Raw genomic sequence first — 22,237 nt, 5'->3', positions numbered from 1 at the left:
TGACAGGATTCTGGCTGCCTTGGGTAATTGTGCACAATCAGCCAGGATCACATCTTTCCCAGGATGCTTTGCTTCTGCAACATGCAAATGAGGACCCCCATTCAGGATCAGTTAACACATTCGGAAACAGCACTCTCTCTTTTTTCACCAGAATAAGGAAGCCCCAGCAAAACTGGAGCATGCAAAAATTGCTACAAAACTCAGTGTTGCTCCTCTCCACGGAAATCTTTAGTAAAAGGCGAAAGATTTATACGTTCTGAAGAGAAACCAGAGCATAATGGGCAAGGGGTTCCTCAGCTCCTGCCACCACCGCTGCAGTGCTCTCTTAGCCTAGGGAGACCACCCGGAAAAGAGGCCAAATGAGAAATTGTGCACAACCAGCCAGAATCCTTCACTTCTGCAGTATGCAAATAAGGCCCCTGTTCAGGAACTGTTGACAGGATTCTGGCTGCCTTGGGTAATTGTGCACAATCAGCCAGGATCACATCTTTCCCAGGATGCTTTGCTTCTGCAACATGCAAATGAGGACCCCCATTCAGGATCAGTTAACACATTCGGAAACAGCACTCTCTCTTTTTTCACCAGAATAAGGAAGCCCCAGCAAAACTGGAGCATGCAAGAATTGCTACAAAACTCAGTGTTGCTCCTCTCCACGGAAATCTTTAGTAAAAGGCGAAAGATTTATACGTTCTGAAGAGAAACCAGAGCATAATGGGCAAGGGGTTCCTCAGCTCCTGCCACCACCGCTGCAGTGCTCTCTTAGCCTAGGGAGACCACCCGGAAAAGAGGCAAAATGAGAAATTGTGCACAACCAGCCAGAATCCTTCACTTCTGCAGTATGCAAATAAGGCCCCTGTTCAGGAACTGTTGACAGGATTCTGGCTGCCTTGGGTAATTGTGCACAATCAGCCAGGATCACATCTTTCCCAGGATGCTTTGCTTCTGCAACATGCAAATGAGGACCCCCATTCAGGATCAGTTAACACATTCGGAAACAGCACTCTCTCTTTTTTCACCAGAATAAGGAAGCCCCAGCAAAACTGGAGCATGCAAAAATTGCTACAAAACTCAGTGTTGCTCCTCTCCACGGAAATCTTTAGTAAAAGGCGAAAGATTTATACGTTCTGAAGAGAAACCAGAGCATAATGGGCAAGGGGTTCCTCAGCTCCTGCCACCACCGCTGCAGTGCTCTCTTAGCCTAGGGAGACCACCCGGAAAAGAGGCAAAATGAGAAATTGTGCACAACCAGCCAGAATCCTTCACTTCTGCAGTATGCAAATAAGGCCCCTGTTCAGGAACTGTTGACAGGATTCTGGCTGCCTTGGGTAATTGTGCACAATCAGCCAGGATCACATCTTTCCCAGGATGCTTTGCTTCTGCAACATGCAAATGAGGACCCCCATTCAGGATCAGTTAACACATTCGGAAACAGCACTCTCTCTTTTTTCACCAGAATAAGGAAGCCCCAGCAAAACTGGAGCATGCAAAAATTGCTACAAAACTCAGTGTTGCTCCTCTCCACGGAAATCTGTAGTAAAAGGCGAAAGATTTATACGTTCTGAAGAGAAACCAGAGCATAATGGGCAAGGGGTTCCTCAGCTCCTGCCACCACCGCTGCAGTGCTCTCTTAGCCTAGGGAGACCACCCGGAAAAGAGGCCAAATGAGAAATTGTGCACAACCAGCCAGAATCCTTCACTTCTGCAGTATGCAAATAAGGCCCCTGTTCAGGAACTGTTGACAGGATTCTGGCTGCCTTGGGTAATTGTGCACAATCAGCCAGGATCACATCTTTCCCAGGATGCTTTGCTTCTGCAACATGCAAATGAGGACCCCCATTCAGGATCAGTTAACACATTCGGAAACAGCACTCTCTTTTTTCACCAGAATAAGGAAGCCCCAGCAAAACTGGAGCATGCAAAAATAGCTACAAAACTCAGTGTTGCTCCTCTCCACGGAAATCTTTAGTAAAAGGCGAAAGATTTATACGTTCTGAAGAGAAACCAGAGCATAATGGGCAAGGGGTTCCTCAGCTCCTGCCACCACCGCTGCAGTGCTCTCTTAGCCTAGGGAGACCACCCGGAAAAGAGGCAAAATGAGAAATTGTGCACAACCAGCCAGAATCCTTCACTTCTGCAGTATGCAAATAAGGCCCCTGTTCAGGAACTGTTGACAGGATTCTGGCTGCCTTGGGTAATTGTGCACAATCAGCCAGGATCACATCTTTCCCAGGATGCTTTGCTTCTGCAACATGCAAATGAGGACCCCCATTCAGGATCAGTTAACACATTCGGAAACAGCACTCTCTCTTTTTTCACCAGAATAAGGAAGCCCCAGCAAAACTGGAGCATGCAAAAATTGCTACAAAACTCAGTGTTGCTCCTCTCCACGGAAATCTTTAGTAAAAGGTGAAAGATTTATACGTTCTGAAGAGAAACCAGAGCATAATGGGCAAGGGGTTCCTCAGCTCCTGCCACCACCGCTGCAGTGCTCTCTTAGCCTAGGGAGACCACCCGGAAAAGAGGCAAAATGAGAAATTGTGCACAACCAGCCAGAATCCTTCACTTCTGCAGTATGCAAATAAGGCCCCTGTTCAGGAACTGTTGACAGGATTCTGGCTGCCTTGGGTAATTGTGCACAATCAGCCAGGATCACATCTTTCCCAGGATGCTTTGCTTCTGCAACATGCAAATGAGGACCCCCATTCAGGATCAGTTAACACATTCGGAAACAGCACTCTCTCTTTTTTCACCAGAATAAGGAAGCCCCAGCAAAACTGGAGCATGCAAAAATTGCTACAAAACTCAGTGTTGCTCCTCTCCACGGAAATCTTTAGTAAAAGGCGAAAGATTTATACGTTCTGAAGAGAAACCAGAGCATAATGGGCAAGGGGTTCCTCAGCTCCTGCCACCACCGCTGCAGTGCTCTCTTAGCCTAGGGAGACCACCCGGAAAAGAGGCAAAATGAGAAATTGTGCACAACCAGCCAGAATCCTTCACTTCTGCAGTATGCAAATAAGGCCCCTGTTCAGGAACTGTTGACAGGATTCTGGCTGCCTTGGGTAATTGTGCACAATCAGCCAGGATCACATCTTTCCCAGGATGCTTTGCTTCTGCAACATGCAAATGAGGACCCCCATTCAGGATCAGTTAACACATTCGGAAACAGCACGCTCTCTTTTTTCACCAGAATAAGGAAGCCCCAGCAAAACTGGAGCATGCAAAAATTGCTACAAAACTCAGTGTTGCTCCTCTCCACGGAAATCTTTAGTAAAAGGCGAAAGATTTATACGTTCTGAAGACAAACCAGAGTATAATGGGCAAGGGGTTCCTCAGCTCCTGCCACCACCGCTGCAGTGCTCTCTTAGCCTGGGGAGACCACCCGGAAAAGAGGCAAAATGAGAAATTGTGCACAACCAGCCAGAATCCTTCACTTCTGCAGTATGCAAATAAGGCCCCTGTTCAGGAACTGTTGACAGGATTCTGGCTGCCTTGGGTAATTGTGCACAATCAGCCAGGATCACATCTTTCCCAGGATGCTTTGCTTCTGCAACATGCAAATGAGGACCCCCATTCAGGATCAGTTAACACATTCGGAAACAGCACGCTCTCTTTTTTCACCAGAATAAGGAAGCCCCAGCAAAACTGGAGCATGCAAAAATTGCTACAAAACTCAGTGTTGCTCCTCTCCACGGAAATCTTTAGTAAAAGGCGAAAGATTTATACGTTCTGAAGAGAAACCAGAGCATAATGGGCAAGGGGTTCCTCAGCTCCTGCCACCACCGCTGCAGTGCTCTCTTAGCCTAGGGAGACCACCCGGAAAAGAGGCAAAATGAGAACTTGTGCACAACCAGCCAGAATCCTTCACTTCTGCAGTATGCAAATAAGGCCCCTGTTCAGGAACTGTTGACAGGATTCTGGCTGCCTTGGGTAATTGTGCACAATCAGCCAGGATCACATCTTTCCCAGGAAGCTTTGCTTCTGCAACATGCAAATGAGGACCCCCATTCAGGATCAGTTAACACATTCGGAAACAGCACTCTCTTTTTTCACCAGAATAAGGAAGCCCCAGCAAAACTGGAGCATTCAAAAATTGCTACAAAACTCAGTGTTGCTCCTCTCCACGGAAATCTTTAGTAAAAGGCGAAAGATTTATACGTTCTGAAGAGAAACCAGAGCACAATGGGCAAGGGGTTCCTCAGCTCCTGCCACCACCGCTGCAGTGCTCTCTTAGCCTAGGGAGACCACCCGGAAAAGAGGCAAAATGAGAAATTGTGCACAACCAGCCAGAATCCTTCACTTCTGCAGTATGCAAATAAGGCCCCTGTTCAGGAACTGTTGACAGGATTCTGGCTGCCTTGGGTAATTGTGCACAATCAGCCAGGATCACATCTTTCCCAGGATGCTTTGCTTCTGCAACATGCAAATGAGGACCCCCATTCAGGATCAGTTAACACATTCGGAAACAGCACTCTCTCTTTTTTCACCAGAATAAGGAAGCCCCAGCAAAACTGGAGCATGCAAAAATTGCTACAAAACTCAGTGTTGCTCCTCTCCACGGAAATCTTTAGTAAAAGGCGAAAGATTTATACGTTCTGAAGAGAAACCAGAGCATAATGGGCAAGGGGTTCCTCAGCTCCTGCCACCACCGCTGCAGTGCTCTCTTAGCCTAGGGAGACCACCCGGAAAAGAGGCAAAATGAGAAATTGTGCACAACCAGCCAGAATCCTTCACTTCTGCAGTATGCAAATAAGGCCCCTGTTCAGGAACTGTTGACAGGATTCTGGCTGCCTTGGGTAATTGTGCACAATCAGCCAGGATCACATCTTTCCCAGGATGCTTTGCTTCTGCAACATGCAAATGAGGACCCCCATTCAGGATCAGTTAACACATTCGGAAACAGCACTCTCTCTTTTTTCACCAGAATAAGGAAGCCCCAGCAAAACTGGAGCATGCAAAAATTGCTACAAAACTCAGTGTTGCTCCTCTCCACGGAAATCTTTAGTAAAAGGCGAAAGATTTATACGTTCTGAAGACAAACCAGAGCATAATGGGCAAGGGGTTCCTCAGCTCCTGCCACCACCGCTGCAGTGCTCTCTTAGCCTAGGGAGACCACCCGGAAAAGAGGCAAAATGAGAAATTGTGCACAACCAGCCAGAATCCTTCACTTCTGCAGTATGCAAATAAGGCCCCTGTTCAGGAACTGTTGACAGGATTCTGGCTGCCTTGGGTAATTGTGCACAATCAGCCAGGATCACATCTTTCCCAGGATGCTTTGCTTCTGCAACATGCAAATGAGGACCCCCATTCAGGATCAGTTAACACATTCGGAAACAGCACTCTCTCTTTTTTCACCAGAATAAGGAAGCCCCAGCAAAACTGGAGCATGCAAAAATTGCTACAAAACTCAGTGTTGCTCCTCTCCACGGAAATCTTTAGTAAAAGGCGAAAGATTTATACGTTCTGAAGAGAAACCAGAGCATAATGGGCAAGGGGTTCCTGCCACCACCGCTGCAGTGCTCTCTTAGCCTAGGGAGACCACCCGGAAAAGAGGCAAAATGAGAAATTGTGCACAACCAGCCAGAATCCTTCACTTCTGCAGTATGCAAATAAGGCCCCTGTTCAGGAACTGTTGACAGGATTCTGGCTGCCTTGGGTAATTGTGCACAATCAGCCAGGATCACATCTTTCCCAGGAAGCTTTGCTTCTGCAACATGCAAATGAGGACCCCCATTCAGGATCAGTTAACACATTCGGAAACAGCACTCTCTTTTTTCACCAGAATAAGGAAGCCCCAGCAAAACTGGAGCATTCAAAAATTGCTACAAAACTCAGTGTTGCTCCTCTCCACGGAAATCTTTAGTAAAAGGCGAAAGATTTATACGTTCTGAAGAGAAACCAGAGCACAATGGGCAAGGGGTTCCTCAGCTCCTGCCACCACCGCTGCAGTGCTCTCTTAGCCTAGGGAGACCACCCGGAAAAGAGGCAAAATGAGAAATTGTGCACAACCAGCCAGAATCCTTCACTTCTGCAGTATGCAAATAAGGCCCCTGTTCAGGAACTGTTGACAGGATTCTGGCTGCCTTGGGTAATTGTGCACAATCAGCCAGGATCACATCTCTCCCAGGATGCTTTGCTTCTGCAACATGCAAATGAGGACCCCCATTCAGGATCAGTTAACACATTCGGAAACAGCACTCTCTCTTTTTTCACCAGAATAAGGAAGCCCCAGCAAAACTGGAGCATGCAAAAATTGCTACAAAACTCAGTGTTGCTCCTCTCCACGGAAATCTTTAGTAAAAGGCGAAAGATTTATACGTTCTGAAGAGAAACCAGAGCATAATGGGCAAGGGGTTCCTCAGCTCCTGCCACCACCGCTGCAGTGCTCTCTTAGCCTAGGGAGACCACCCGGAAAAGAGGCAAAATGAGAAATTGTGCACAACCAGCCAGAATCCTTCACTTCTGCAGTATGCAAATAAGGCCCCTGTTCAGGAACTGTTGACAGGATTCTGGCTGCCTTGGGTAATTGTGCACAATCAGCCAGGATCACATCTTTCCCAGGATGCTTTGCTTCTGCAACATGCAAATGAGGACCCCCATTCAGGATCAGTTAACACATTCGGAAACAGCACTCTCTCTTTTTTCACCAGAATAAGGAAGCCCCAGCAAAACTGGAGCATGCAAAAATTGCTACAAAACTCAGTGTTGCTCCTCTCCACGGAAATCTTTAGTAAAAGGCGAAAGATTTATACGTTCTGAAGAGAAACCAGAGCATAATGGGCAAGGGGTTCCTCAGCTCCTGCCACCACCGCTGCAGTGCTCTCTTAGCCTAGGGAGACCACCCGGAAAAGAGGCCAAATGAGAAATTGTGCACAACCAGCCAGAATCCTTCACTTCTGCAGTATGCAAATAAGGCCCCTGTTCAGGAACTGTTGACAGGATTCTGGCTGCCTTGGGTAATTGTGCACAATCAGCCAGGATCACATCTTTCCCAGGATGCTTTGCTTCTGCAACATGCAAATGAGGACCCCCATTCAGGATCAGTTAACACATTCGGAAACAGCACTCTCTCTTTTTTCACCAGAATAAGGAAGCCCCAGCAAAACTGGAGCATGCAAGAATTGCTACAAAACTCAGTGTTGCTCCTCTCCACGGAAATCTTTAGTAAAAGGCGAAAGATTTATACGTTCTGAAGAGAAACCAGAGCATAATGGGCAAGGGGTTCCTCAGCTCCTGCCACCACCGCTGCAGTGCTCTCTTAGCCTAGGGAGACCACCCGGAAAAGAGGCAAAATGAGAAATTGTGCACAACCAGCCAGAATCCTTCACTTCTGCAGTATGCAAATAAGGCCCCTGTTCAGGAACTGTTGACAGGATTCTGGCTGCCTTGGGTAATTGTGCACAATCAGCCAGGATCACATCTTTCCCAGGATGCTTTGCTTCTGCAACATGCAAATGAGGACCCCCATTCAGGATCAGTTAACACATTCGGAAACAGCACTCTCTCTTTTTTCACCAGAATAAGGAAGCCCCAGCAAAACTGGAGCATGCAAAAATTGCTACAAAACTCAGTGTTGCTCCTCTCCACGGAAATCTTTAGTAAAAGGCGAAAGATTTATACGTTCTGAAGAGAAACCAGAGCATAATGGGCAAGGGGTTCCTCAGCTCCTGCCACCACCGCTGCAGTGCTCTCTTAGCCTAGGGAGACCACCCGGAAAAGAGGCAAAATGAGAAATTGTGCACAACCAGCCAGAATCCTTCACTTCTGCAGTATGCAAATAAGGCCCCTGTTCAGGAACTGTTGACAGGATTCTGGCTGCCTTGGGTAATTGTGCACAATCAGCCAGGATCACATCTTTCCCAGGATGCTTTGCTTCTGCAACATGCAAATGAGGACCCCCATTCAGGATCAGTTAACACATTCGGAAACAGCACTCTCTCTTTTTTCACCAGAATAAGGAAGCCCCAGCAAAACTGGAGCATGCAAAAATTGCTACAAAACTCAGTGTTGCTCCTCTCCACGGAAATCTGTAGTAAAAGGCGAAAGATTTATACGTTCTGAAGAGAAACCAGAGCATAATGGGCAAGGGGTTCCTCAGCTCCTGCCACCACCGCTGCAGTGCTCTCTTAGCCTAGGGAGACCACCCGGAAAAGAGGCCAAATGAGAAATTGTGCACAACCAGCCAGAATCCTTCACTTCTGCAGTATGCAAATAAGGCCCCTGTTCAGGAACTGTTGACAGGATTCTGGCTGCCTTGGGTAATTGTGCACAATCAGCCAGGATCACATCTTTCCCAGGATGCTTTGCTTCTGCAACATGCAAATGAGGACCCCCATTCAGGATCAGTTAACACATTCGGAAACAGCACTCTCTTTTTTCACCAGAATAAGGAAGCCCCAGCAAAACTGGAGCATGCAAAAATAGCTACAAAACTCAGTGTTGCTCCTCTCCACGGAAATCTTTAGTAAAAGGCGAAAGATTTATACGTTCTGAAGAGAAACCAGAGCATAATGGGCAAGGGGTTCCTCAGCTCCTGCCACCACCGCTGCAGTGCTCTCTTAGCCTAGGGAGACCACCCGGAAAAGAGGCAAAATGAGAAATTGTGCACAACCAGCCAGAATCCTTCACTTCTGCAGTATGCAAATAAGGCCCCTGTTCAGGAACTGTTGACAGGATTCTGGCTGCCTTGGGTAATTGTGCACAATCAGCCAGGATCACATCTTTCCCAGGATGCTTTGCTTCTGCAACATGCAAATGAGGACCCCCATTCAGGATCAGTTAACACATTCGGAAACAGCACTCTCTCTTTTTTCACCAGAATAAGGAAGCCCCAGCAAAACTGGAGCATGCAAAAATTGCTACAAAACTCAGTGTTGCTCCTCTCCACGGAAATCTTTAGTAAAAGGTGAAAGATTTATACGTTCTGAAGAGAAACCAGAGCATAATGGGCAAGGGGTTCCTCAGCTCCTGCCACCACCGCTGCAGTGCTCTCTTAGCCTAGGGAGACCACCCGGAAAAGAGGCAAAATGAGAAATTGTGCACAACCAGCCAGAATCCTTCACTTCTGCAGTATGCAAATAAGGCCCCTGTTCAGGAACTGTTGACAGGATTCTGGCTGCCTTGGGTAATTGTGCACAATCAGCCAGGATCACATCTTTCCCAGGATGCTTTGCTTCTGCAACATGCAAATGAGGACCCCCATTCAGGATCAGTTAACACATTCGGAAACAGCACTCTCTCTTTTTTCACCAGAATAAGGAAGCCCCAGCAAAACTGGAGCATGCAAAAATTGCTACAAAACTCAGTGTTGCTCCTCTCCACGGAAATCTTTAGTAAAAGGCGAAAGATTTATACGTTCTGAAGAGAAACCAGAGCATAATGGGCAAGGGGTTCCTCAGCTCCTGCCACCACCGCTGCAGTGCTCTCTTAGCCTAGGGAGACCACCCGGAAAAGAGGCAAAATGAGAAATTGTGCACAACCAGCCAGAATCCTTCACTTCTGCAGTATGCAAATAAGGCCCCTGTTCAGGAACTGTTGACAGGATTCTGGCTGCCTTGGGTAATTGTGCACAATCAGCCAGGATCACATCTTTCCCAGGATGCTTTGCTTCTGCAACATGCAAATGAGGACCCCCATTCAGGATCAGTTAACACATTCGGAAACAGCACGCTCTCTTTTTTCACCAGAATAAGGAAGCCCCAGCAAAACTGGAGCATGCAAAAATTGCTACAAAACTCAGTGTTGCTCCTCTCCACGGAAATCTTTAGTAAAAGGCGAAAGATTTATACGTTCTGAAGACAAACCAGAGTATAATGGGCAAGGGGTTCCTCAGCTCCTGCCACCACCGCTGCAGTGCTCTCTTAGCCTGGGGAGACCACCCGGAAAAGAGGCAAAATGAGAAATTGTGCACAACCAGCCAGAATCCTTCACTTCTGCAGTATGCAAATAAGGCCCCTGTTCAGGAACTGTTGACAGGATTCTGGCTGCCTTGGGTAATTGTGCACAATCAGCCAGGATCACATCTTTCCCAGGATGCTTTGCTTCTGCAACATGCAAATGAGGACCCCCATTCAGGATCAGTTAACACATTCGGAAACAGCACGCTCTCTTTTTTCACCAGAATAAGGAAGCCCCAGCAAAACTGGAGCATGCAAAAATTGCTACAAAACTCAGTGTTGCTCCTCTCCACGGAAATCTTTAGTAAAAGGCGAAAGATTTATACGTTCTGAAGAGAAACCAGAGCATAATGGGCAAGGGGTTCCTCAGCTCCTGCCACCACCGCTGCAGTGCTCTCTTAGCCTAGGGAGACCACCCGGAAAAGAGGCAAAATGAGAACTTGTGCACAACCAGCCAGAATCCTTCACTTCTGCAGTATGCAAATAAGGCCCCTGTTCAGGAACTGTTGACAGGATTCTGGCTGCCTTGGGTAATTGTGCACAATCAGCCAGGATCACATCTTTCCCAGGAAGCTTTGCTTCTGCAACATGCAAATGAGGACCCCCATTCAGGATCAGTTAACACATTCGGAAACAGCACTCTCTTTTTTCACCAGAATAAGGAAGCCCCAGCAAAACTGGAGCATTCAAAAATTGCTACAAAACTCAGTGTTGCTCCTCTCCACGGAAATCTTTAGTAAAAGGCGAAAGATTTATACGTTCTGAAGAGAAACCAGAGCACAATGGGCAAGGGGTTCCTCAGCTCCTGCCACCACCGCTGCAGTGCTCTCTTAGCCTAGGGAGACCACCCGGAAAAGAGGCAAAATGAGAAATTGTGCACAACCAGCCAGAATCCTTCACTTCTGCAGTATGCAAATAAGGCCCCTGTTCAGGAACTGTTGACAGGATTCTGGCTGCCTTGGGTAATTGTGCACAATCAGCCAGGATCACATCTTTCCCAGGATGCTTTGCTTCTGCAACATGCAAATGAGGACCCCCATTCAGGATCAGTTAACACATTCGGAAACAGCACTCTCTCTTTTTTCACCAGAATAAGGAAGCCCCAGCAAAACTGGAGCATGCAAAAATTGCTACAAAACTCAGTGTTGCTCCTCTCCACGGAAATCTTTAGTAAAAGGCGAAAGATTTATACGTTCTGAAGAGAAACCAGAGCATAATGGGCAAGGGGTTCCTCAGCTCCTGCCACCACCGCTGCAGTGCTCTCTTAGCCTAGGGAGACCACCCGGAAAAGAGGCAAAATGAGAAATTGTGCACAACCAGCCAGAATCCTTCACTTCTGCAGTATGCAAATAAGGCCCCTGTTCAGGAACTGTTGACAGGATTCTGGCTGCCTTGGGTAATTGTGCACAATCAGCCAGGATCACATCTTTCCCAGGATGCTTTGCTTCTGCAACATGCAAATGAGGACCCCCATTCAGGATCAGTTAACACATTCGGAAACAGCACTCTCTCTTTTTTCACCAGAATAAGGAAGCCCCAGCAAAACTGGAGCATGCAAAAATTGCTACAAAACTCAGTGTTGCTCCTCTCCACGGAAATCTTTAGTAAAAGGCGAAAGATTTATACGTTCTGAAGAGAAACCAGAGCATAATGGGCAAGGGGTTCCTCAGCTCCTGCCACCACCGCTGCAGTGCTCTCTTAGCCTAGGGAGACCACCCGGAAAAGAGGCAAAATGAGAAATTGTGCACAACCAGCCAGAATCCTTCACTTCTGCAGTATGCAAATAAGGCCCCTGTTCAGGAACTGTTGACAGGATTCTGGCTGCCTTGGGTAATTGTGCACAATCAGCCAGGATCACATCTTTCCCAGGATGCTTTGCTTCTGCAACATGCAAATGAGGACCCCCATTCAGGATCAGTTAACACATTCGGAAACAGCACGCTCTCTTTTTTCACCAGAATAAGGAAGCCCCAGCAAAACTGGAGCATGCAAAAATTGCTACAAAACTCAGTGTTGCTCCTCTCCACGGAAATCTTTAGTAAAAGGCGAAAGATTTATACGTTCTGAAGAGAAACCAGAGCATAATGGGCAAGGGGTTCCTCAGCTCCTGCCACCACCACTGCAGTGCTCTCTTAGCCTAGGGAGACCACCCGGAAAAGAGGCAAAATGAGAAATTGTGCACAACCAGCCAGAATCCTTCACTTCTGCAGTATGCAAATAAGGCCCCTGTTCAGGAACTGTTGACAGGATTCTGGCTGCCTTGGGTAATTGTGCACAATCAGCCAGGATCACATCTTTCCCAGGATGCTTTGCTTCTGCAACATGCAAATGAGGACCCCCATTCAGGATCAGTTAACACATTCGGAAACAGCACGCTCTCTTTTTTCACCAGAATAAGGAAGCCCCAGCAAAACTAGAGCATGCAAAAATTGCTACAAAACTCAGTGTTGCTCCTCTCCACGGAAATCTTTAGTAAAAGGCGAAAGATTTATACGTTCTGAAGAGAAACCAGAGAAAATGGGCAAGGGGTTCCTCAGCTCCTGCCACCACCGCTGCAGTGCTCTCTTAGCCTAGGGAGACCACCCGGAAAAGAGGCAAAATGAGAAATTGTGCACAACCAGCCAGAATCCTTCACTTCTGCAGTATGCAAATAAGGCCCCTGTTCAGGAACTGTTGACAGGATTCTGGCTGCCTTGGGTAATTGTGCACAATCAGCCAGGATCACATCTTTCCCAGGATGCTTTGCTTCTGCAACATGCAAATGAGGACCCCCGTTCAGGATCAGTTAACACATTCGGAAACAGCACGCTCTCTTTTTTCACCAGAATAAGGAAGCCCCAGCAAAACTGGAGCATGCAAAAATAGCTACAAAACTCAGTGTTGCTCCTCTCCACGGAAATCTTTAGTAAAAGGCGAAAGATTTATACGTTCTGAAGAGAAACCAGAGCATAATGGGCAAGGGGTTCCTCAGCTCCTGCCACCACCGCTGCAGTGCTCTCTTAGCCTAGGGAGACCACCCGGAAAAGAGGCAAAATGAGAAATTGTGCACAACCAGCCAGAATCCTTCACTTCTGCAGTATGCAAATAAGGCCCCTGTTCAGGAACTGTTGACAGGATTCTGGCTGCCTTGGGTAATTGTGCACAATCAGCCAGGATCACATCTTTCCCAGGATGCTTTGCTTCTGCAACATGCAAATGAGGACCCCCATTCAGGATCAGTTAACACATTCGGAAACAGCACTCTCTCTTTTTTCACCAGAATAAGGAAGCCCCAGCAAAACTGGAGCATGCAAAAATTGCTACAAAACTCAGTGTTGCTCCTCTCCACGGAAATCTTTAGTAAAAGGCGAAAGATTTATACGTTCTGAAGAGAAACCAGAGCATAATGGGCAAGGGGTTCCTCAGCTCCTGCCACCACCGCTGCAGTGCTCTCTTAGCCTAGGGAGACCACCCGGAAAAGAGGCAAAATGAGAAATTGTGCACAACCAGCCAGAATCCTTCACTTCTGCAGTATGCAAATAAGGCCCCTGTTCAGGAACTGTTGACAGGATTCTGGCTGCCTTGGGTAATTGTGCACAATCAGCCAGGATCACATCTTTCCCAGGATGCTTTGCTTCTGCAACATGCAAATGAGGACCCCCATTCAGGATCAGTTAACACATTCGGAAACAGCACTCTCTCTTTTTTCACCAGAATAAGGAAGCCCCAGCAAAACTGGAGCATGCAAAAATTGCTACAAAACTCAGTGTTGCTCCTCTCCACGGAAATCTTTAGTAAAAGGCGAAAGATTTATACGTTCTGAAGAGAAACCAGAGCATAATGGGCAAGGGGTTCCTCAGCTCCTGCCACCACCGCTGCAGTGCTCTCTTAGCCTAGGGAGACCACCCGGAAAAGAGGCAAAATGAGAAATTGTGCACAACCAGCCAGAATCCTTCACTTCTGCAGTATGCAAATAAGGCCCCTGTTCAGGAACTGTTGACAGGATTCTGGCTGCCTTGGGTAATTGTGCACAATCAGCCAGGATCACATCTTTCCAGGATGCTTTGCTTCTGCAACATGCAAATGAGGACCCCCATTCAGGATCAGTTAACACATTCGGAAACAGCACTCTCTCTTTTTTCACCAGAATAAGGAAGCCCCAGCAAAACTGGAGCATGCAAAAATTGCTACAAAACTCAGTGTTGCTCCTCTCCACGGAAATCTTTAGTAAAAGGCGAAAGATTTATACGTTCTGAAGAGAAACCAGAGCATAATGGGCAAGGGGTTCCTCAGCTCCTGCCACCACCGCTGCAGTGCTCTCTTAGCCTAGGGAGACCACCCGGAAAAGAGGCAAAATGAGAAATTGTGCACAACCAGCCAGAATCCTTCACTTCTGCAGTATGCAAATAAGGCCCCTGTTCAGGAACTGTTGACAGGATTCTGGCTGCCTTGGGTAATTGTGCACAATCAGCCAGGATCACATCTTTCCCAGGATGCTTTGCTTCTGCAACATGCAAATGAGGACCCCCATTCAGGATCAGTTAACACATTCGGAAACAGCACGCTCTCTTTTTTCACCAGAATAAGGAAGCCCCAGCAAAACTGGAGCATGCAAAAATTGCTACAAAACTCAGTGTTGCTCCTCTCCACGGAAATCTTTAGTAAAAGGCGAAAGATTTATACGTTCTGAAGAGAAACCAGAGCATAATGGGCAAGGGGTTCCTCAGCTCCTGCCACCACCACTGCAGTGCTCTCTTAGCCTAGGGAGACCACCCGGAAAAGAGGCAAAATGAGAAATTGTGCACAACCAGCCAGAATCCTTCACTTCTGCAGTATGCAAATAAGGCCCCTGTTCAGGAACTGTTGACAGGATTCTGGCTGCCTTGGGTAATTGTGCACAATCAGCCAGGATCACATCTTTCCCAGGATGCTTTGCTTCTGCAACATGCAAATGAGGACCCCCATTCAGGATCAGTTAACACATTCGGAAACAGCACGCTCTCTTTTTTCACCAGAATAAGGAAGCCCCAGCAAAACTAGAGCATGCAAAAATTGCTACAAAACTCAGTGTTGCTCCTCTCCACGGAAATCTTTAGTAAAAGGCGAAAGATTTATACGTTCTGAAGAGAAACCAGAGAAAATGGGCAAGGGGTTCCTCAGCTCCTGCCACCACCGCTGCAGTGCTCTCTTAGCCTAGGGAGACCACCCGGAAAAGAGGCAAAATGAGAAATTGTGCACAACCAGCCAGAATCCTTCACTTCTGCAGTATGCAAATAAGGCCCCTGTTCAGGAACTGTTGACAGGATTCTGGCTGCCTTGGGTAATTGTGCACAATCAGCCAGGATCACATCTTTCCCAGGATGCTTTGCTTCTGCAACATGCAAATGAGGACCCCCGTTCAGGATCAGTTAACACATTCGGAAACAGCACGCTCTCTTTTTTCACCAGAATAAGGAAGCCCCAGCAAAACTGGAGCATGCAAAAATAGCTACAAAACTCAGTGTTGCTCCTCTCCACGGAAATCTTTAGTAAAAGGCGAAAGATTTATACGTTCTGAAGAGAAACCAGAGCATAATGGGCAAGGGGTTCCTCAGCTCCTGCCACCACCGCTGCAGTGCTCTCTTAGCCTAGGGAGACCACCCGGAAAAGAGGCAAAATGAGAAATTGTGCACAACCAGCCAGAATCCTTCACTTCTGCAGTATGCAAATAAGGCCCCTGTTCAGGAACTGTTGACAGGATTCTGGCTGCCTTGGGTAATTGTGCACAATCAGCCAGGATCACATCTTTCCCAGGATGCTTTGCTTCTGCAACATGCAAATGAGGACCCCCATTCAGGATCAGTTAACACATTCGGAAACAGCACTCTCTCTTTTTTCACCAGAATAAGGAAGCCCCAGCAAAACTGGAGCATGCAAAAATAGCTACAAAACTCAGTGTTGCTCCTCTCCACGGAAATCTTTAGTAAAAGGCGAAAGATTTATACGTTCTGAAGAGAAACCAGAGCATAATGGGCAAGGGGTTCCTCAGCTCCTGCCACCACCGCTGCAGTGCTCTCTTAGCCTAGGGAGACCACCCGGAAAAGAGGCAAAATGAGAAATTGTGCACAACCAGCCAGAATCCTTCACTTCTGCAGTATGCAAATAAGGCCCCTGTTCAGGAACTGTTGACAGGATTCTGGCTGCCTTGGGTAATTGTGCACAATCAGCCAGGATCACATCTTTCCCAGGATGCTTTGCTTCTGCAACATGCAAATGAGGACCCCCATTCAGGATCAGTTAACACATTCGGAAACAGCACGCTCTCTTTTTTCACCAGAATAAGGAAGCCCCAGCAAAACTGGAGCATGCAAAAATTGCTACAAAACTCAGTGTTGCTCCTCTCCACGGAAATCTTTAGTAAAAGACGAAAGATTTATACGTTCTGAAGACAAACCAGAGTATAATGGGCAAGGGGTTCCTCAGCTCCTGCCACCACCGCTGCAGTGCTCTCTTAGCCTGGGGAGACCACCCGGAAAAGAGGCAAAATGAGAAATTGTGCACAACCAGCCAGAATCCTTCACTTCTGCAGTATGCAAATAAGGCCCCTGTTCAGGAACTGTTGACAGGATTCTGGCTGCCTTGGGTAATTGTGCACAATCAGCCAGGATCACATCTTTCCCAGGATGCTTTGCTTCTGCAACATGCAAATGAGGACCCCCATTCAGGATCAGTTAACACATTCGGAAACAGCACGCTCTCTTTTTTCACCAGAATAAGGAAGCCCCAGCAAAACTGGAGCATGCAAAAATTGCTACAAAACTCAGTGTTGCTCCTCTCCACGGAAATCTTTAGTAAAAGGCGAAAGATTTATACGTTCTGAAGAGAAACCAGAGCATAATGGGCAAGGGGTTCCTCAGCTCCTGCCACCACCGCTGCAGTGCTCTCTTAGCCTAGGGAGACCACCCGGAAAAGAGGCAAAATGAGAACTTGTGCACAACCAGCCAGAATCCTTCACTTCTGCAGTATGCAAATAAGGCCCCTGTTCAGGAACTGTTGACAGGATTCTGGCTGCCTTGGGTAATTGTGCACAATCAGCCAGGATCACATCTTTCCCAGGAAGCTTTGCTTCTGCAACATGCAAATGAGGACCCCCATTCAGGATCAGTTAACACATTCGGAAACAGCACTCTCTTTTTTCACCAGAATAAGGAAGCCCCAGCAAAACTGGAGCATTCAAAAATTGCTACAAAACTCAGTGTTGCTCCTCTCCACGGAAATCTTTAGTAAAAGGCGAAAGATTTATACGTTCTGAAGAGAAACCAGAGCACAATGGGCAAGGGGTTCCTCAGCTCCTGCCACCACCGCTGCAGTGCTCTCTTAGCCTAGGGAGACCACCCGGAAAAGAGGCAAAATGAGAAATTGTGCACAACCAGCCAGAATCCTTCACTTCTGCAGTATGCAAATAAGGCCCCTGTTCAGGAACTGTTGACAGGATTCTGGCTGCCTTGGGTAATTGTGCACAATCAGCCAGGATCACATCTTTCCCAGGATGCTTTGCTTCTGCAACATGCAAATGAGGACCCCCATTCAGGATCAGTTAACACATTCGGAAACAGCACTCTCTCTTTTTTCACCAGAATAAGGAAGCCCCAGCAAAACTGGAGCATGCAAAAATTGCTACAAAACTCAGTGTTGCTCCTCTCCACGGAAATCTTTAGTAAAAGGCGAAAGATTTATACGTTCTGAAGAGAAACCAGAGCATAATGGGCAAGGGGTTCCTCAGCTCCTGCCACCACCACTGCAGTGCTCTCTTAGCCTAGGGAGACCACCCGGAAAAGAGGCAAAATGAGAAATTGTGCACAACCAGCCAGAATCCTTCACTTCTGCAGTATGCAAATAAGGCCCCTGTTCAGGAACTGTTGACAGGATTCTGGCTGCCTTGGGTAATTGTGCACAATCAGCCAGGATCACATCTTTCCCAGGATGCTTTGCTTCTGCAACATGCAAATGAGGACCCCCATTCAGGATCAGTTAACACATTCGGAAACAGCACTCTCTCTTTTTTCACCAGAATAAGGAAGCCCCAGCAAAACTGGAGCATGCAAAAATTGCTACAAAACTCAGTGTTGCTCCTCTCCACGGAAATCTTTAGTAAAAGGCGAAAGATTTATACGTTCTGAAGAGAAACCAGAGCATAATGGGCAAGGGGTTCCTCAGCTCCTGCCACCACCGCTGCAGTGCTCTCTTAGCCTAGGGAGACCACCCGGAAAAGAGGCAAAATGAGAAATTGTGCACAACCAGCCAGAATCCTTCACTTCTGCAGTATGCAAATAAGGCCCCTGTTCAGGAACTGTTGACAGGATTCTGGCTGCCTTGGGTAATTGTGCACAATCAGCCAGGATCACATCTTTCCCAGGATGCTTTGCTTCTGAAACATGCAAATGAGGACCCCCATTCAGGATCAGTTAACACATTCGGAAACAGCACTCTCTCTTTTTTCACCAGAATAAGGAAGCCCCAGCAAAACTGGAGCATGCAAAAATTGCTACAAAACTCAGTGTTGCTCCTCTCCACGGAAATCTTTAGTAAAAGGCGAAAGATTTATACGTTCTGAAGAGAAACCAGAGCATAATGGGCAAGGGGTTCCTCAGCTCCTGCCACCACCGCTGCAGTGCTCTCTTAGCCTGGGGAGACCACCCGGAAAAGAGGCAAAATGAGAAATTGTGCACAACCAGCCAGAATCCTTCACTTCTGCAGTATGCAAATAAGGCCCCTGTTCAGGAACTGTTGACAGGATTCTGGCTGCCTTGGGTAATTGTGCACAATCAGCCAGGATCACATCTTTCCCAGGATGCTTTGCTTCTGCAACATGCAAATGAGGACCCCCATTCAGGATCAGTTAACACATTCGGAAACAGCACGCTCTCTTTTTTCACCAGAATAAGGAAGCCCCAGCAAAACTGGAGCATGCAAAAATTGCTACAAAACTCAGTGCTGCTCCTCTCCACGGAAATCTTTAGTAAAAGGCGAAAGATTTATACGTTCTGAAGAGAAACCAGAGCATAATGGGCAAGGGGTTCCTCAGCTCCTGCCACCACCGCTGCAGTGCTCTCTTAGCCTGGGGAGACCACCCGGAAAAGAGGCAAAATGAGAAATTGTGCACAACCAGCCAGAATCCTTCACTTCTGCAGTATGCAAATAAGGCCCCTGTTCAGGAACTGTTGACAGGATTCTGGCTGCCTTGGGTAATTGTGCACAATCAGCCAGGATCACATCTTTCCCAGGATGCTTTGCTTCTGCAACATGCAAATGAGGACCCCCATTCAGGATCAGTTAACACATTCGGAAACAGCACGCTCTCTTTTTTCACCAGAATAAGGAAGCCCCAGCAAAACTGGAGCATGCAAAAATTGCTACAAAACTCAGTGTTGCTCCTCTCCACGGAAATCTTTAGTAAAAGGCGAAAGATTTATACGTTCTGAAGAGAAACCAGAGCATAATGGGCAAGGGGTTCCTCAGCTCCTGCCACCACCGCTGCAGTGCTCTCTTAGCCTAGGGAGACCACCCGGAAAAGAGGCAAAATGAGAACTTGTGCACAACCAGCCAGAATCCTTCACTTCTGCAGTATGCAAATAAGGCCCCTGTTCAGGAACTGTTGACAGGATTCTGGCTGCCTTGGGTAATTGTGCACAATCAGCCAGGATCACATCTTTCCCAGGAAGCTTTGCTTCTGCAACATGCAAATGAGGACCCCCATTCAGGATCAGTTAACACATTCGGAAACAGCACTCTCTTTTTTCACCAGAATAAGGAAGCCCCAGCAAAACTGGAGCATTCAAAAATTGCTACAAAACTCAGTGTTGCTCCTCTCCACGGAAATCTTTAGTAAAAGGCGAAAGATTTATACGTTCTGAACAGAAACCAGAGCATAATGGGCAAGGGGTTCCTCAGCTCCTGCCACCACCGCTGCAGTGCTCTCTTAGCCTAGGGAGACCACCCGGAAAAGAGGCAAAATGAGAAATTGTGCACAACCAGCCAGAATCCTTCACTTCTGCAGTATGCAAATAAGGCCCCTGTTCAGGAACTGTTGACAGGATTCTGGCTGCCTTGGGTAATTGTGCACAATCAGCCAGGATCACATCTTTCCCAGGATGCTTTGCTTCTGCAACATGCAAATGAGGACCCCCATTCAGGATCAGTTAACACATTCGGAAACAGCACTCTCTCTTTTTCACCAGAATAAGGAAGCCCCAGCAAAACTGGAGCATGCAAAAATTGCTACAAAACTCAGTGTTGCTCCTCTCCACGGAAATCTTTAGTAAAAGGCGAAAGATTTATACGTTCTGAAGAGAAACCAGAGCATAATGGGCAAGGGGTTCCTCAGCTCCTGCCACCACCGCTGCAGTGCTCTCTTAGCCTGGGGAGACCACCCGGAAAAGAGGCAAAATGAGAAATTGTGCACAACCAGCCAGAATCCTTCACTTCTGCAGTATGCAAATAAGGCCTTTGTTCAGGAACTGTTGACAGGATTCTGGCTGCCTTGGGTAATTGTGCACAATCAGCCAGGATCACATCTTTCCCAGGATGCTTTGCTTCTGCAACATGCAAATGAGGACCCCCATTCAGGATCAGTTAACACATTCGGAAACAGCACGCTCTCTTTTTTCACCAGAATAAGGAAGCCCCAGCAAAACTGGAGCATGCAAAAATTGCTACAAAACTCAGTGTTGCTCCTCTCCACGGAAATCTTTAGTAAAAGGCGAAAGATTTATACGTTCTGAAGACAAACCAGAGCATAATGGGCAAGGGGTTCCTCAGCTCCTGCCACCACCGCTGCAGTGCTCTCTTAGCCTAGGGAGACCACCCGGAAAAGAGGCAAAATGAGAACTTGTGCACAACCAGCCAGAATCCTTCACTTCTGCAGTATGCAAATAAGGCCCCTGTTCAGGAACTGTTGACAGGATTCTGGCTGCCTTGGGTAATTGTGCACAATCAGCCAGGATCACATCTTTCCCAGGAAGCTTTGCTTCTGCAACATGCAAATGAGGACCCCCATTCAGGATCAGTTAACACATTCGGAAACAGCACTCTCTTTTTTCACCAGAATAAGGAAGCCCCAGCAAAACTGGAGCATTCAAAAATTGCTACAAAACTCAGTGTTGCTCCTCTCCACGGAAATCTTTAGTAAAAGGCGAAAGATTTATACGTTCTGAAGAGAAACCAGAGCATAATGGGCAAGGGGTTCCTCAGCTCCTGCCACCACCGCTGCAGTGCTCTCTTAGCCTAGGGAGACCACCCGGAAAAGAGGCAAAATGAGAAATTGTGCACAACCAGCCAGAATCCTTCACTTCTGCAGTATGCAAATAAGGCCCCTGTTCAGGAACTGTTGACAGGATTCTGGCTGCCTTGGGTAATTGTGCACAATCAGCCAGGATCACATCTTTCCCAGGATGCTTTGCTTCTGCAACATGCAAATGAGGACCCCCATTCAGGATCAGTTAACACATTCGGAAACAGCACTCTCTCTTTTTTCACCAGAATAAGGAAGCCCCAGCAAAACTGGAGCATGCAAAAATTGCTACAAAACTCAGTGTTGCTCCTCTCCACGGAAATCTTTAGTAAAAGGCGAAAGATTTATACGTTCTGAAGACAAACCAGAGCATAATGGGCAAGGGGTTCCTCAGCTCCTGCCACCACCGCTGCAGTGCTCTCTTAGCCTAGGGAGACCACCCGGAAAAGAGGCAAAATGAGAAATTGTGCACAACCAGCCAGAATCCTTCACTTCTGCAGTATGCAAATAAGGCCCCTGTTCAGGAACTGTTGACAGGATTCTGGCTGCCTTGGGTAATTGTGCACAATCAGCCAGGATCACATCTTTCCCAGGATGCTTTGCTTCTGCAACATGCAAATGAGGACCCCCATTCAGGATCAGTTAACACATTCGGAAACAGCACTCTCTCTTTTTTCACCAGAATAAGGAAGTCCCAGCAAAACTGGAGCATGCAAAAATTGCTACAAAACTCAGTGTTGCTCCTCTCCACGGAAATCTTTAGTAAAAGGCGAAAGATTTATACGTTCTGAAGAGAAACCAGAGCATAATGGGCAAGGGGTTCCTCAGCTCCTGCCACCACCGCTGCAGTGCTCTCTTAGCCTAGGGAGACCACCCGGAAAAGAGGCAAAATGAGAAATTGTGCACAACCAGCCAGAATCCTTCACTTCTGCAGTATGCAAATAAGGCCCCTGTTCAGGAACTGTTGACAGGATTCTGGCTGCCTTGGGTAATTGTGCACAATCAGCCAGGATCACATCTTTCCCAGGATGCTTTGCTTCTGCAACATGCAAATGAGGACCCCCATTCAGGATCAGTTAACACATTCGGAAACAGC

The 22,237-nt window shown here is 47.3% G+C and overlaps 51 non-coding genes across 51 annotated transcripts; all 51 read right to left on the bottom strand.

The window, feature by feature from the left end:
• Positions 1-159: 159 nt before the first annotated feature.
• On the bottom strand, positions 160-276 carry LOC136622808 (U5 spliceosomal RNA). Its single transcript, XR_010791989.1, has one exon. It is a non-coding gene; the product is annotated as a U5 spliceosomal RNA (small nuclear RNA).
• Positions 277-593: 317 nt separating this feature from the next.
• Positions 594-710, bottom strand: LOC136622433 (U5 spliceosomal RNA). Its single transcript, XR_010791650.1, has one exon. It is a non-coding gene; the product is annotated as a U5 spliceosomal RNA (small nuclear RNA).
• Positions 711-1,027: 317 nt separating this feature from the next.
• LOC136622807 (U5 spliceosomal RNA) lies at positions 1,028-1,144 on the bottom strand. The gene has a single exon (XR_010791988.1). It is a non-coding gene; the product is annotated as a U5 spliceosomal RNA (small nuclear RNA).
• A 317-nt stretch (positions 1,145-1,461) lies between these two features.
• On the bottom strand, positions 1,462-1,578 carry LOC136622608 (U5 spliceosomal RNA). Its single transcript, XR_010791816.1, has one exon. It is a non-coding gene; the product is annotated as a U5 spliceosomal RNA (small nuclear RNA).
• A 315-nt stretch (positions 1,579-1,893) lies between these two features.
• On the bottom strand, positions 1,894-2,010 carry LOC136622394 (U5 spliceosomal RNA). The gene has a single exon (XR_010791612.1). It is a non-coding gene; the product is annotated as a U5 spliceosomal RNA (small nuclear RNA).
• Positions 2,011-2,327: 317 nt separating this feature from the next.
• LOC136622495 (U5 spliceosomal RNA) lies at positions 2,328-2,444 on the bottom strand. Its single transcript, XR_010791709.1, has one exon. It is a non-coding gene; the product is annotated as a U5 spliceosomal RNA (small nuclear RNA).
• Positions 2,445-2,761: 317 nt separating this feature from the next.
• On the bottom strand, positions 2,762-2,878 carry LOC136622806 (U5 spliceosomal RNA). The gene has a single exon (XR_010791987.1). It is a non-coding gene; the product is annotated as a U5 spliceosomal RNA (small nuclear RNA).
• A 317-nt stretch (positions 2,879-3,195) lies between these two features.
• On the bottom strand, positions 3,196-3,312 carry LOC136622467 (U5 spliceosomal RNA). The gene has a single exon (XR_010791682.1). It is a non-coding gene; the product is annotated as a U5 spliceosomal RNA (small nuclear RNA).
• A 317-nt stretch (positions 3,313-3,629) lies between these two features.
• Positions 3,630-3,746, bottom strand: LOC136622805 (U5 spliceosomal RNA). The gene has a single exon (XR_010791986.1). It is a non-coding gene; the product is annotated as a U5 spliceosomal RNA (small nuclear RNA).
• Positions 3,747-4,061: 315 nt separating this feature from the next.
• LOC136622240 (U5 spliceosomal RNA) lies at positions 4,062-4,178 on the bottom strand. The gene has a single exon (XR_010791464.1). It is a non-coding gene; the product is annotated as a U5 spliceosomal RNA (small nuclear RNA).
• A 317-nt stretch (positions 4,179-4,495) lies between these two features.
• On the bottom strand, positions 4,496-4,612 carry LOC136622804 (U5 spliceosomal RNA). The gene has a single exon (XR_010791985.1). It is a non-coding gene; the product is annotated as a U5 spliceosomal RNA (small nuclear RNA).
• Positions 4,613-4,929: 317 nt separating this feature from the next.
• LOC136622523 (U5 spliceosomal RNA) lies at positions 4,930-5,046 on the bottom strand. Its single transcript, XR_010791736.1, has one exon. It is a non-coding gene; the product is annotated as a U5 spliceosomal RNA (small nuclear RNA).
• A 317-nt stretch (positions 5,047-5,363) lies between these two features.
• Positions 5,364-5,480, bottom strand: LOC136622803 (U5 spliceosomal RNA). The gene has a single exon (XR_010791984.1). It is a non-coding gene; the product is annotated as a U5 spliceosomal RNA (small nuclear RNA).
• A 307-nt stretch (positions 5,481-5,787) lies between these two features.
• Positions 5,788-5,904, bottom strand: LOC136622239 (U5 spliceosomal RNA). The gene has a single exon (XR_010791463.1). It is a non-coding gene; the product is annotated as a U5 spliceosomal RNA (small nuclear RNA).
• Positions 5,905-6,221: 317 nt separating this feature from the next.
• Positions 6,222-6,338, bottom strand: LOC136622802 (U5 spliceosomal RNA). The gene has a single exon (XR_010791983.1). It is a non-coding gene; the product is annotated as a U5 spliceosomal RNA (small nuclear RNA).
• A 317-nt stretch (positions 6,339-6,655) lies between these two features.
• LOC136622800 (U5 spliceosomal RNA) lies at positions 6,656-6,772 on the bottom strand. The gene has a single exon (XR_010791981.1). It is a non-coding gene; the product is annotated as a U5 spliceosomal RNA (small nuclear RNA).
• Positions 6,773-7,089: 317 nt separating this feature from the next.
• Positions 7,090-7,206, bottom strand: LOC136622431 (U5 spliceosomal RNA). The gene has a single exon (XR_010791648.1). It is a non-coding gene; the product is annotated as a U5 spliceosomal RNA (small nuclear RNA).
• A 317-nt stretch (positions 7,207-7,523) lies between these two features.
• On the bottom strand, positions 7,524-7,640 carry LOC136622799 (U5 spliceosomal RNA). The gene has a single exon (XR_010791980.1). It is a non-coding gene; the product is annotated as a U5 spliceosomal RNA (small nuclear RNA).
• A 317-nt stretch (positions 7,641-7,957) lies between these two features.
• LOC136622607 (U5 spliceosomal RNA) lies at positions 7,958-8,074 on the bottom strand. The gene has a single exon (XR_010791815.1). It is a non-coding gene; the product is annotated as a U5 spliceosomal RNA (small nuclear RNA).
• Positions 8,075-8,389: 315 nt separating this feature from the next.
• Positions 8,390-8,506, bottom strand: LOC136622393 (U5 spliceosomal RNA). The gene has a single exon (XR_010791611.1). It is a non-coding gene; the product is annotated as a U5 spliceosomal RNA (small nuclear RNA).
• Positions 8,507-8,823: 317 nt separating this feature from the next.
• On the bottom strand, positions 8,824-8,940 carry LOC136622494 (U5 spliceosomal RNA). Its single transcript, XR_010791708.1, has one exon. It is a non-coding gene; the product is annotated as a U5 spliceosomal RNA (small nuclear RNA).
• A 317-nt stretch (positions 8,941-9,257) lies between these two features.
• Positions 9,258-9,374, bottom strand: LOC136622798 (U5 spliceosomal RNA). The gene has a single exon (XR_010791979.1). It is a non-coding gene; the product is annotated as a U5 spliceosomal RNA (small nuclear RNA).
• Positions 9,375-9,691: 317 nt separating this feature from the next.
• Positions 9,692-9,808, bottom strand: LOC136622466 (U5 spliceosomal RNA). Its single transcript, XR_010791681.1, has one exon. It is a non-coding gene; the product is annotated as a U5 spliceosomal RNA (small nuclear RNA).
• Positions 9,809-10,125: 317 nt separating this feature from the next.
• LOC136622797 (U5 spliceosomal RNA) lies at positions 10,126-10,242 on the bottom strand. The gene has a single exon (XR_010791978.1). It is a non-coding gene; the product is annotated as a U5 spliceosomal RNA (small nuclear RNA).
• A 315-nt stretch (positions 10,243-10,557) lies between these two features.
• Positions 10,558-10,674, bottom strand: LOC136622238 (U5 spliceosomal RNA). Its single transcript, XR_010791462.1, has one exon. It is a non-coding gene; the product is annotated as a U5 spliceosomal RNA (small nuclear RNA).
• A 317-nt stretch (positions 10,675-10,991) lies between these two features.
• Positions 10,992-11,108, bottom strand: LOC136622796 (U5 spliceosomal RNA). Its single transcript, XR_010791977.1, has one exon. It is a non-coding gene; the product is annotated as a U5 spliceosomal RNA (small nuclear RNA).
• A 317-nt stretch (positions 11,109-11,425) lies between these two features.
• On the bottom strand, positions 11,426-11,542 carry LOC136622795 (U5 spliceosomal RNA). Its single transcript, XR_010791976.1, has one exon. It is a non-coding gene; the product is annotated as a U5 spliceosomal RNA (small nuclear RNA).
• A 317-nt stretch (positions 11,543-11,859) lies between these two features.
• Positions 11,860-11,976, bottom strand: LOC136622794 (U5 spliceosomal RNA). The gene has a single exon (XR_010791975.1). It is a non-coding gene; the product is annotated as a U5 spliceosomal RNA (small nuclear RNA).
• Positions 11,977-12,293: 317 nt separating this feature from the next.
• LOC136622355 (U5 spliceosomal RNA) lies at positions 12,294-12,410 on the bottom strand. The gene has a single exon (XR_010791573.1). It is a non-coding gene; the product is annotated as a U5 spliceosomal RNA (small nuclear RNA).
• Positions 12,411-12,726: 316 nt separating this feature from the next.
• LOC136622392 (U5 spliceosomal RNA) lies at positions 12,727-12,843 on the bottom strand. Its single transcript, XR_010791610.1, has one exon. It is a non-coding gene; the product is annotated as a U5 spliceosomal RNA (small nuclear RNA).
• A 317-nt stretch (positions 12,844-13,160) lies between these two features.
• Positions 13,161-13,277, bottom strand: LOC136622792 (U5 spliceosomal RNA). Its single transcript, XR_010791974.1, has one exon. It is a non-coding gene; the product is annotated as a U5 spliceosomal RNA (small nuclear RNA).
• Positions 13,278-13,594: 317 nt separating this feature from the next.
• Positions 13,595-13,711, bottom strand: LOC136622791 (U5 spliceosomal RNA). The gene has a single exon (XR_010791973.1). It is a non-coding gene; the product is annotated as a U5 spliceosomal RNA (small nuclear RNA).
• A 316-nt stretch (positions 13,712-14,027) lies between these two features.
• LOC136622790 (U5 spliceosomal RNA) lies at positions 14,028-14,144 on the bottom strand. The gene has a single exon (XR_010791972.1). It is a non-coding gene; the product is annotated as a U5 spliceosomal RNA (small nuclear RNA).
• A 317-nt stretch (positions 14,145-14,461) lies between these two features.
• LOC136622788 (U5 spliceosomal RNA) lies at positions 14,462-14,578 on the bottom strand. Its single transcript, XR_010791970.1, has one exon. It is a non-coding gene; the product is annotated as a U5 spliceosomal RNA (small nuclear RNA).
• Positions 14,579-14,895: 317 nt separating this feature from the next.
• On the bottom strand, positions 14,896-15,012 carry LOC136622354 (U5 spliceosomal RNA). Its single transcript, XR_010791572.1, has one exon. It is a non-coding gene; the product is annotated as a U5 spliceosomal RNA (small nuclear RNA).
• A 316-nt stretch (positions 15,013-15,328) lies between these two features.
• Positions 15,329-15,445, bottom strand: LOC136622391 (U5 spliceosomal RNA). The gene has a single exon (XR_010791609.1). It is a non-coding gene; the product is annotated as a U5 spliceosomal RNA (small nuclear RNA).
• A 317-nt stretch (positions 15,446-15,762) lies between these two features.
• LOC136622390 (U5 spliceosomal RNA) lies at positions 15,763-15,879 on the bottom strand. Its single transcript, XR_010791608.1, has one exon. It is a non-coding gene; the product is annotated as a U5 spliceosomal RNA (small nuclear RNA).
• Positions 15,880-16,196: 317 nt separating this feature from the next.
• Positions 16,197-16,313, bottom strand: LOC136622615 (U5 spliceosomal RNA). The gene has a single exon (XR_010791822.1). It is a non-coding gene; the product is annotated as a U5 spliceosomal RNA (small nuclear RNA).
• A 317-nt stretch (positions 16,314-16,630) lies between these two features.
• LOC136622787 (U5 spliceosomal RNA) lies at positions 16,631-16,747 on the bottom strand. Its single transcript, XR_010791969.1, has one exon. It is a non-coding gene; the product is annotated as a U5 spliceosomal RNA (small nuclear RNA).
• A 315-nt stretch (positions 16,748-17,062) lies between these two features.
• Positions 17,063-17,179, bottom strand: LOC136622236 (U5 spliceosomal RNA). Its single transcript, XR_010791460.1, has one exon. It is a non-coding gene; the product is annotated as a U5 spliceosomal RNA (small nuclear RNA).
• A 317-nt stretch (positions 17,180-17,496) lies between these two features.
• On the bottom strand, positions 17,497-17,613 carry LOC136622786 (U5 spliceosomal RNA). Its single transcript, XR_010791968.1, has one exon. It is a non-coding gene; the product is annotated as a U5 spliceosomal RNA (small nuclear RNA).
• A 317-nt stretch (positions 17,614-17,930) lies between these two features.
• On the bottom strand, positions 17,931-18,047 carry LOC136622785 (U5 spliceosomal RNA). Its single transcript, XR_010791967.1, has one exon. It is a non-coding gene; the product is annotated as a U5 spliceosomal RNA (small nuclear RNA).
• Positions 18,048-18,364: 317 nt separating this feature from the next.
• On the bottom strand, positions 18,365-18,481 carry LOC136622784 (U5 spliceosomal RNA). The gene has a single exon (XR_010791966.1). It is a non-coding gene; the product is annotated as a U5 spliceosomal RNA (small nuclear RNA).
• Positions 18,482-18,798: 317 nt separating this feature from the next.
• Positions 18,799-18,915, bottom strand: LOC136622255 (U5 spliceosomal RNA). The gene has a single exon (XR_010791478.1). It is a non-coding gene; the product is annotated as a U5 spliceosomal RNA (small nuclear RNA).
• Positions 18,916-19,232: 317 nt separating this feature from the next.
• On the bottom strand, positions 19,233-19,349 carry LOC136622783 (U5 spliceosomal RNA). Its single transcript, XR_010791965.1, has one exon. It is a non-coding gene; the product is annotated as a U5 spliceosomal RNA (small nuclear RNA).
• A 315-nt stretch (positions 19,350-19,664) lies between these two features.
• LOC136622439 (U5 spliceosomal RNA) lies at positions 19,665-19,781 on the bottom strand. Its single transcript, XR_010791654.1, has one exon. It is a non-coding gene; the product is annotated as a U5 spliceosomal RNA (small nuclear RNA).
• Positions 19,782-20,097: 316 nt separating this feature from the next.
• LOC136622782 (U5 spliceosomal RNA) lies at positions 20,098-20,214 on the bottom strand. Its single transcript, XR_010791964.1, has one exon. It is a non-coding gene; the product is annotated as a U5 spliceosomal RNA (small nuclear RNA).
• Positions 20,215-20,531: 317 nt separating this feature from the next.
• LOC136622522 (U5 spliceosomal RNA) lies at positions 20,532-20,648 on the bottom strand. The gene has a single exon (XR_010791735.1). It is a non-coding gene; the product is annotated as a U5 spliceosomal RNA (small nuclear RNA).
• A 315-nt stretch (positions 20,649-20,963) lies between these two features.
• Positions 20,964-21,080, bottom strand: LOC136623078 (U5 spliceosomal RNA). Its single transcript, XR_010792248.1, has one exon. It is a non-coding gene; the product is annotated as a U5 spliceosomal RNA (small nuclear RNA).
• A 317-nt stretch (positions 21,081-21,397) lies between these two features.
• LOC136622521 (U5 spliceosomal RNA) lies at positions 21,398-21,514 on the bottom strand. The gene has a single exon (XR_010791734.1). It is a non-coding gene; the product is annotated as a U5 spliceosomal RNA (small nuclear RNA).
• Positions 21,515-21,831: 317 nt separating this feature from the next.
• On the bottom strand, positions 21,832-21,948 carry LOC136622307 (U5 spliceosomal RNA). Its single transcript, XR_010791528.1, has one exon. It is a non-coding gene; the product is annotated as a U5 spliceosomal RNA (small nuclear RNA).
• Positions 21,949-22,237: the final 289 nt, after the last annotated feature.

The sequence above is a fragment of the Eleutherodactylus coqui genome, chromosome 3 (assembly GCF_035609145.1).
Source record: "Eleutherodactylus coqui strain aEleCoq1 chromosome 3, aEleCoq1.hap1, whole genome shotgun sequence".
Taxonomy (NCBI): Eukaryota; Metazoa; Chordata; class Amphibia; order Anura; family Eleutherodactylidae; genus Eleutherodactylus; species Eleutherodactylus coqui.
This window is presented reverse-complemented; position numbering and strand designations above follow the sequence as displayed.